A 10,525-nucleotide genomic window follows, 5' to 3' on the forward strand; every position below is an offset into this window, starting at 1 on the left:
ATTCAACTATCAAAATGTTCAGCTTGTTAAGGTCTTTATGGGATATATTTCTGATTTTTAATATATTTTATACTTTTCAAAATATTCAGCTTTTCTCAAAAAAAAATTACAATGGAAGTCTATGGCAGACCTTGAAACCCCTCATCAGCTTTGAAACCTATCTCCTCCTTCATTTTTTGTGCTAGAAACCTCCTTCAAAGTTTAAAATGTTCAGGACCTTTAGGTGAGTAAACTAACCATTCAGATTTTTGAAATTCCTTATAGTTTTTATGTAATTTAAGTTTGTTTGGGACCTTTTTTAACATTGAAGTGGATGTGTGGAATGTTCAGTATTTAGAGTGTGGCAGCCTGTGTTTTGAAAACATCTACACGTTTTGTAAACTGCTGTCGCACCTACAGTTTTAACAGCTCATACACATTTTATACATCAAAACGTTCACACAACTGTGCTGATTCGTACAATGTAAGTATCTGAGCCGTGTGACTTATAGTTTTCGCTGTATGACGATTTGTTTGGCAACTGCGCTCTCCATTGAAACGTATGGGCCCACACTCTGACTTTTGAGCTGCTCATTTTGCAATTTTACCCTTTTTCTAACTCGTCGCCATGCCTACAGTTTTTAAGATACACGGACAATTATACATAGAAATGTTCACCAAGTTCTCAGGATTCCCACGGTGTCAATAGCTAAGCTGCAGCCTTTATACTTTTTGAGAGAGAGCTGTCTGAAGCCGGCATACCTTTCCATTGAAGTGAATGAGAGGATGCTCAGTGTCAGTTGAGATTTGAATTTGGGGACACGCGCAGGCTCTCTGTACAGGCACCCTTTTATGACTACTGTGGTAGCATTCATATTCCTTCCTTCCATCCTTCCTTCCTTCCTTCCATCCTTCCTTTCTTCCATCCATCCATCCTTCCTTCCTTCCTTCCTTCCTTATATTCAAAGACATATTTAGAATTACACTCTTTTTCAGGCTGCAAACTCATATTCATATATTTTCTCCTCTTTCAGCTATTGAACTCAATAAAACTATGAGTTATGATGAGTGGTCTAATCTATTTTTGAGTGTAGTACTAGCAGTACTTATAACAAACACCTACTGCTTTTCACTGCTACTTCTTCTAACCTGTACTTCCATACAACACCTCTACAGCTACTGCTCGGCCCCGGAGTGGGCTATAGACACATGGTCTCCAATGAGGGGTGCATGGGGATGGCCTGGCAATCACTGACCTGCCCCCCACAACCTCTGACCTGAGGGGGCGGAGTCTCGCCACCACCCCACTATCTACGCCACCGTCCCCACGTCTCAGACCCTGAGTTGGCTAAAGACGCAGTTTTCACAGTTGGGTGCATGTGTGTGGCCCGGGGAGCAGTAGACTGTCCTCGACCGGCTCTGACCCGATGGGGCGGAGTCTCGTCACCATGCCACTATCCACGCCACTGTCCCCACATCTCAGCCCCTGAGTGAGCTACAGACACACGGTCTTCACTGTAGGGTGCATGGAGATTGCCCGGATGTCAGTGCACTGCCCCCGACCTGCTCTGTCCGGAGGGGGCGGAGTCTCGCCATCACGCCACCGACCTCACAACACAGCCTCTGAGGTGACTAGAGACACACGGTCTTCCCTGGTGAAGGCAGGTGGGTAGCCCGGCACGTCCTACACTGTCCACGACCGGCTATGACCCAAGGGGGCGGAGTCTCGCCACCACGCCACTATCCACGCCACAGACACCACACCTAAGACTCTGAGTGGGCTAAGGACACAGGGTCATTGCCGGTGGGGGCAGGTGGGAGGCCCAGAGCAGCGTACACTGTCCAAGACCGGCTCGGACCCAAGGGGGCGGAGTCTCGCCATCATGCCACTAATACGCCACGCACCTCACAACACAGCCTCTGAGGCAGCTAGAGACACACGGTCTTCACTGGTGAAGGCAGGTGGGTAACCCGGTGCGGTCTACACTGTCCACAACCGGCTCTGACCCGAGGGGGCGGAGTCTCGCCACCACGCCACTACCACGCCTCGGACCTCACAACACAGCCTCTGAGGTGGCTAGAGACACACGGTCTTCAGGTTGAAGTTTCATGAATCTGAAATATATGCCATAAAGACCTTAACAAGCTGAACATTTTGATAGTTGAATGGTTTCTGTAGCTCAAAGTATGAAGGAGCTACAGAGAGCCAAAAAACGTACGGAAGTGGAATAATAATAATAACTAGAAAATTGCACGGCCCACACTGTCCAAGACCGGCTATGACCCAAGGGGGCGGAGTCTCGCCACCACGCCACTATCCACGCCACTGTCCCCACATCTCAGCCCCTGAGTGAGCTACAGACAGACAGTCTTCACTGGTGGGTGCAGAGAGATTGCCCGGATTTCAGTGCACTGTCCCCGACCGGCTCTGACCCGAGGGGGCAGAGTCTCGCCACCACGCCACTACCAAGCCTCGGACCTCACAACACAGCCTCTGAGGTGGCTAGAGACACACGGTCTTCACTGGTGAAGGCAGGTGGGTAGCCCGGTGCGGCCTACACTGTCCACAACCGGCTCTGACCCGAGGGGGCAGAGTCTCGCCACCACGCCACTATCCACGCCACAGACACCACAACTAAGACCCTGAGTGAGCTACAGACACACGGTCTTCACTGGTGGGTGCAGGGAGATTGCCTGGATTTCAGTGCACTGCACTCGACTGGCTCTGACCCGAGGGGGAGGAGTCTCGCCATCACGCCACGGACCTCACAACACAGCCTCTTTGGTGGCTAGAGACACACGGTCTTCACTGGTGAAGGCAGCTGGGTAGCCCGGCATGGCCTACAGTGTCCACAACTGTCTCTGACTCGAGGGGGCAGAGTCTCGCCACCACGCCACGGACACCACAACTCAGCCCTTGAGTGGGCTAGAGACACATGATCTTCACAGGTGGGTGCATGGCGATTGCCCGGATATCATTGCACTGCCCCCAACCGGCTCTGACCCGAGGGGGCGGAGTCTCGCCACCATGCCACCGACCTCACAACACAGCCTCTGAGGTGGCTAGAGACACACGGCCTTCACTGGTGAAGGCAGGTGGGTCACCCGGTGCGGCCTACACTGTCCACGACCGGCTCTGACCCGAGGGGGCAGATTCTCGCCCTCACGCCACTTCAAAATAGACAGATATTTATAGTAGTGGCTCTTCTTGCTGTTGTTCATGCTGTGCACATGCAGTAGTCTACATATAATAAAGTCAGATTTTGTTCTAAAAACATAGTCACCTAGTCTCCCGATCTCTCACAACACTTCCGGATGGAAGAGATCTACAACAATAGCAGGAAAATATATAATGCATTAAGATTGGGCCTAAAATAAATTAACCAGTGTTAAATACACAGGTCTATATTCAGGCATGGACAAAAATATTACAAATTGTATCTTATTAGCATATATACCATCCCGCCTACTCCAACTGGTCTATTACCAGTAGTTGAAGAGACTTCTAGTAAGCCAGAATGAAGTGTTTGTATATTCATGTCTTTGGGTCAGAATTTGAAAAGCCATTTATGAAGTATGTGGGACTATAGTCAAGTTAGGGACATTCTGAGGCACCCCCCATCAACTTGTTTTGTTTTTGCATTGTTTATGTACTGCGATACTGTATTGTTTTATTCACTTGCAATTGAGATATTCATGTGCATTCATCACTTGTGATTTCAATAGATTAATTATGGCTAGAACGAGTTATGCTCCCAAGGGCACAGTAGAGGGCAGCAGTGGGCCTTGGGTACAGGTCAGGACGTCAGTGCGTGCGGACGTTCAGTTCTCCCAGAGGCAGCGTAGAGAATGCGAGACTGCTGCGTGAATGATGTGTGCCACGTTTTGTATTTTGCAGGTGAGATAATGTGACAAAATGTATGCAACGCCCCTGTATGATGAATATGTAATGTATGGAGGATCTGCAATGTAGACGTTCGTTATGTTGTAATCTACCGGAGTTTTGCTAGTTGCATAAAAGTACGGAGCTCCGCCTAGCAATACAGATTAGCCATGTAACGTTAGCTAGCTGAGTGGTTAATGTCACGTTAGCCAGTAATGGATCAATGATGAATGTGTGTAGAATGTTATCAGTGTGTGTGTGTGTAGAGAATCCCTTTGATTATTTAGCGGATACTGTGAATTCCGTGCTCTAGATGTGACATTATATTGTTTAGTGAACATTCTAGGTTGGGTATGTTCAGCAATATTTCTGTATCGCGCACGAGCGGACGTTCAGTTCTCCCAGATGCAGCGTAGAGAATGCGAGACTGCTGCGTGAATGATGTGTGCCACGTTTTGTATTTTGCAGAGATAAAGAAGACATAACAATCCATGCATGCCTGGAACTCCATTCTTAAATGTCCAAGTGTGCAACAAGTATTGAGTCCCACCCCTCAAACTCAGAATTTGAACTAACCTCGACTACTCGCCCCTCCAAGGACATGAGCCGTCCAGTCTCTCGACTTTTGATGTCCAGGGTGGGTGATGGAGGATTGATTATGTGGGCAGCCTCCTGTGCCACATGAGGGGGCACCTGGATAGGGGTAGTTCGAAATACCAGCGTCTCCCTTCTAATAATCAGGCATCTTCAGGTCCCCTCCCTTCCATCTGACAGGCCATAATTTTTCAGGATGTAGGTCCTCCCTGCCTAATGACATGCAAGGAATACACATGGAAAAAAGAGGTAAGAGCTATGAGGTAAGAGTTATGCATAAAGCAAACCAGAATAGTCTACAATAGCAAATCTATTCACATGACAAAGACACCGATTTCTACAGATATCAGTGGCTGTGCTGAAGAGCAAATGCGTATCATATTTAAATTCAAACATTTACATACTGTAAGTTACAAATGGGTATGATAATGAAAGAGTAAAAACCTCCATCTTCCCCCGGTGTTCCTCCATCAGTGTCACCTTTGTGACTGTGTGGCAACTAGCCTTTACCATGTCTAGGGGGGTGCTTGTATGATTTGTATGTATTTTTGTATGATGAACTGTAAACCAACAATTCTAGCTTACTTAAACAGTTGACAAACTACGACTTTTTTGGCTTGCATAATTATATTTTTAATTGACCCACATCACATATTTATGATTTGGCACAATTCAACCTGGATCAAATAATCATATATTTCGACATTGACTTTTTTTTTTTTCAGAATAAGGTCCCATGAGGTAAACCGGAAGGATAAGGGATTTAGGTGAGATACATATCATTATTTGATTATATTATGTTTGTAGATTAAGTATACAAACCAACTGCAAATTACGTTCTCGGTTTGGATTATTATATTTGTAATTCTTTCCACAGGAAGGGGAGGGACTTGGTGCTCTGGATTACCACTTTCCTCTGTAGGACGTTGGCCGCACAGTAACAAGTAAATTGCAGCTTTGTCTCGTGGTGAAGAAGGTTTAATTGACTATAAATAAGTGCCCGTTAATTTTGACATTCAAACGCATTATGAAGTCGTTCATTTGGTTATGTGTTAGTCTGTTCAAAGATTAGCTAGCCAGCCGCGCTGTGTAGCTTCACTTCAGGTTAGCTAACGAGAAGCTAGTTAGCCAACGTTACCGTGAAATACTCGTATAAATTAGTTTCGACGCAGATCAAGTAATAATAATCTCCCTCACACTAATAATTGCATATATAGTTGCTGTAATTATACCAAACGTTAAGTAACGTTAACTCTTACTATTACTATACGTAAAATATTGTGTACTTATTATTTATTTGTTTCACCTTTGGCAATCCTGTGGCCATCAGAGGTTGCCTAGCTAATGAGCATAATGTAAATGTGTGGTGTGTAGGATCACAAATACTGATCCTACATCAGTTTGTTGGCTGACTTGACTGACTGACTGACTAACTGGTTGGCTGGCTGGAATAACAAGCTAACAATCTGCTTTATTCAATAAAGGTTAAAAAAAAGTTACTTACTGAAGCCTCATCACCTTGGCTGATCATAGTTAGAAGGATGTTGACCGTGTGTGTGTGTGTGTGTGTGTGTGTGTGTGTGTGTGTGTGTGTGTGTGTGTGTGTCTGTGTGTGTGTGTGTGTGTGTGTGTGTGTGTGTGTGTGTGATCCATCCATCCAACAGGATGACCTGGGGGGCCACAGGAGCCTGGTTATTAATGGGCCACCTTACTGAATGGATGCTCTCTTCGACCCCTGCAGCGCCCGGTCCCAGCATGGCAGACTTCTCTCTTCAGTGGTGTCAGGACCCTGCCTGCAAGGGGATCAGGACAAAAGTCTGTGCACCGAAGGTGGAGTTCCTGAATGATGTATCTCTGAATTCCCACATAGGGAAGGGAGGATAAGGGCCCCATTTGATCTCCTTGTGACTACAGCTGATCCAGGTCGTATACAGTATGACAATGGTGCTATCACCACAGATCGGTGTACAGCCGCAAAACCTCTGTGTAGACACAAAAGGCTCCCATGCAGATCCCTCGGTTCCGTTCTGCAGGCTAGTTTACAACCATGAAGGAGCACCACATCCAGCCAGGTGTGGCGGTGGTGGGCGGCAAAATCAACGTGCTGGCAGGGTGAGAAGGGCTGCTGGGAATGGGCTGATGTACTGTTGATGGTTATTTGGCTATATAGCTTTGAAGTTATCGGACACTCCATTTGGTGTGCAGGTAATTGGATCTCTCTGAATGGTGTGATATTTCAATGTCAAACCCACAATACTGAAAGCATACCCTTTGACCTCCTCAGATCCATGTGCGGTGTACAACCCTAAAACCTGTGTGTATGGGTATGAAGCGGGTGTGCTGAAAATATTGGTAATGTGATTTGTATTTTTCAATGAGGTGTGCAACCCTAAAACCTCTGTCCTGTGGACAGAAGTGGCTCCTATGTAGATCCCTCGGTTCGCGGTGCATCTGGCTCAAGGCAACGAAGGGGATGTCTCATATCCCTGGCAAGCAGAGTCTCCAATGGCAAGTTCTGGTATTCTCATAGTTCACAGAATGTACACTATATTGACAAAAGTTGGGACACCTATACATTAGACCTAGAGGTGCCTTTATGACATCCCATTCTAAATTCATAGACAATAATATGGACACAAAGCAAGGTCCATAAAGGCTTGGTTAGGTGAGGTTGGTGCAGAAGAACTTGACTGGCCCGTTCAGAGCCCTGACTTCAACCCCATCGAACACCTTTGGGATGAACTAGAATGGAGATTGCGAGCTAGGCCCTCTCGTTCAACATCAGTGTCTGACGTCACAAATGCTCTTCTGGATGAATGGGCAAAAATTCCCAGACGCACTTTAAAAAGAGTGGAAGCTGTTATAGCTGCAAAGGGGGGACCAACTCCATATTAATGCTTATGAATTTAGAATGGGATGTCATAAAATCTCCTGTAGGTGTAATGTCTAGGTGGCCCCAATACCTTCGTCCATATAGTGTATTTGATTGTCATATGTTTTGGGCCCAGACATTAAGATGTCATATGGTTTGTAACTAGATACTTAACAGAAGAATGTTAACTAGCTAGTTATGGCACTTCTCTTCAAGGGAAACGATGACAGTTCACTGTGTCAGTGCCTTATATACCTTTTCATCAAGCAAACTTGACTTTCATTGGACGCTTCACTCTGGATCAAACATTTTAAAATATTAAAATCTTAATATTTTTTTTGTTTTGTTACTATTACTATACTTAATATATATATACTACGTTATCACCACAGATCGGTGTACAGTCGTAAAACCTCTGCAGACACAAAAGGCTCCCATGCAGATCCCTCGGTTCGGTTCCGCAGGTGGTTCCTTTTCATTTATTTTCTCTTCTGCTTCCTCTCCTCTTCACTATTTTCACTCTGTATTGCTCTACTTCTCCAGTAGTGTTGTTTTCACCTGCTGCCTTTTACAACGTGACTGAATCTTCAAGATACAAGATCAGTTTATTAGCCAGGTATATGGTTTACACATACCAGGAATTTGTCATCTCTCAAACACAACCTGTGCTTCTCTCTTAGTGACTGACTTGCAATTCACAGCTCTTTTCATTCACTCTCCCTCTAAAAGCTGGTGTATTCATGTTTGATAGTGTATCTACATGATGAGTATGTTCTAACTTTGTGTGTGTCTGTCTGTCTGTCTACACAGGCTGTCAGACTGTTTGGATAAGAAAGCAGAGACCAATGAGCTCAGGGAGAAGGACATGAAGCTGACAACATCCGCTTTCAGGCGCTTGGCTCTGCCCACCAGCTGGACCAGCTCAGAGAGTCCATGAACCGCATGCAGGTAACTCCACACACACAGTCTCAACCACACAGGTAAGCCAGGACAGCAAATGGGGGAGAGGTGAGACAGACCTTGAGGTCGAACCTGTGACTCTCAGCCTCCTTCTGTTACTCAAGCCTGTCCTATAGCTCAAGCGTAGAGGAGGAGAGAGGACTACTGCATGAACTAACAGCCTGCTGTCAGGCCTCTGCCTATCAGAGTTTGATGATTGAGACTGTCACTCTGAGAAAGTGAGTAGCAGAGGGACAGAGAAGCAGAGCGTTACTCTTTATACCTTACTCTGCAACTGCTGTGCTTTACAGACTCAGAAGAAGAGCTGGACAGTGCATGCCCCTTCAGCTACAGGGCAGGAATGGTCAAGCCATGGAAGAGTCGGAAGAGGAAGATGAAGAGGATGATGACGACGACGACGAGGGTGAGTTCAGAAAGCGACTCAAAATCTTTAATAATAAATGTATACCTGCACATTATGAGGGGGAGGACCCGTATGCACACACACACACACACACACACACACACACACACACACACACACTCTTCTTGAAGGGTGGCTGTGTAGTCTGTGAAGGAGGAGCTGTGGACCCGTCACCCCAAAGAGACACACCTCCCACTCTGCTATATGATGCGTTTATGTTTTGCTGTGATTATAGCAATATGTGAAATTCAGCACTTAACGGCTTACTGCTGCTGCGTGAATATCCCACACACCGCCACACTAGTGTTTATAATGCAGGTTAAATGCCTAGATTAACCTCTTTCTTTCTTTCTTTCTTTCTTTCTTTCTCTCTTTCTCTGTCTCTCTGAAGGCTCATCTGTTCGTGTTGCAGCTTGTCTATAGGCTGTTAGTGAGACCTGTTCTACCGGTTTTGATTAAAAAGAGACTGCTGATTTCTGATCACTGTATCAGAGTGAGTGAGTCATGCTGGCACACACACACAAACAAGGTGTGAGCCGAGGTGGGCTAGGGTTGATATGAGATAGGTGTACAAGCTTGGTGGTCTTCTCTCTCTCTCTCTCTCTCTCTCTCTCTCAGGACTGAATGGTGAGGATGGTTTGGAAGAGACGGCCATCAAAGTCCCTGAAATGTCCAAATCACATTCAGACATGCAGCTGCTGAGACAAGGGCATGACTGCAGATACATACAGGTGAGAACAGTGAAATGTACAAATACACATACATGTAAAGGCGCACAACCCACCTTCACTCATACACAGAACAAGTCACACTTCTTCCTTTAATGCCCGCTCTTTCTCTCTCCCTCTTCACCTGCAGTATTTTGATCTGGAGTCTTACTGTACCTGCAGCTGAACTGAGAGAGGGATCTGAAGATGCCATGTGTGCATGTAGGTCCTGGCTGGCATATCCTCATTACGTCCATGATGGTCTGATCTGCATGTCTGACTCTCGATTCATCACAGTAATCCTGGGCTCACACTACAGGATTTTAAAAATCAATTTCTAAATCGGGTTGCATTACACAAGGAAATCTTAACAGATATTCTTCTTGTGAATCTCAAACATGCACCCACCACAAGATTTGTGAATAAGGCATATAATCACACATCTGGGTCTGTGAGCCGATCGGGAGGTTTAAGATTTGGCCTATAAACCCCTCACATTTCACAAGATAATCTGTGTCGAACATCAGTAATGACCAACGTTCCTGACCAGATTTCTCCTCCGATTGTCGGCAGTGGTGAATCGGGGATGAATCAGCCCAAATATCCTGTAGTATGAGCTTGGCATACGACAGCCTTATTAGAGTGTTTGGAAGGGGTTGTCTTTGTGTTAGTGTGTGTATTTTGTATGTCTGTGTGTTTGTGTTCTTATTTCAAAATATTTTTCTGTCTCTCACCTTCCTCCCTCCCTCCAGTCTATGAGGAGGTCTCCATAGACCCAGTGTGTGGCTGAAGGCTGGTCCCGGTCAAACCAGACCTGCACATAAGGGAGGAAGCAGACCGGCCGGTGCTCCAGTCAGCTCCAGTCACATGGTCCTGTCTTACGCCATGGAGATGATTGCGGCCCTGGGCTGTGTGTGTGCCAGTGCGCATTAAAGTTACAAACCTATTGAGACTTGTGTTTGAGTTGTCTTTGGCATTATTCAGCTGTGATGTCCTCTTCAAGTACAGTAGCCTAGTTTGATTTTGACACATTTTCCCCCTGCACTGCTGCTGTACTTTTCTGCTGCTAAAACACCCAATTTCCCCACACAGGATTCCTATCTATCTATATGTTCTCATTTGTTAAT

General features: G+C 45.9%; 1 long non-coding RNA gene across 1 annotated transcript; it reads left to right on the forward strand.

Moving 5' to 3' along the window:
• The first annotated feature begins 9,136 nt into the window (after window positions 1-9,136).
• Window positions 9,137-10,243, forward strand: LOC311329812. The gene is made up of 4 exons (XR_014631326.1): window positions 9,137-9,184; window positions 9,310-9,422; window positions 9,550-9,620; window positions 10,151-10,243. It is a non-coding gene; the product is annotated as an uncharacterized lncRNA (long non-coding RNA).
• Window positions 10,244-10,525: the final 282 nt, after the last annotated feature.

This window comes from Borostomias antarcticus, assembly GCF_949987555.1.
Source record: "Borostomias antarcticus genome assembly, chromosome: 3".
NCBI classification, from domain to species: Eukaryota; Metazoa; Chordata; class Actinopteri; order Stomiiformes; family Stomiidae; genus Borostomias; species Borostomias antarcticus.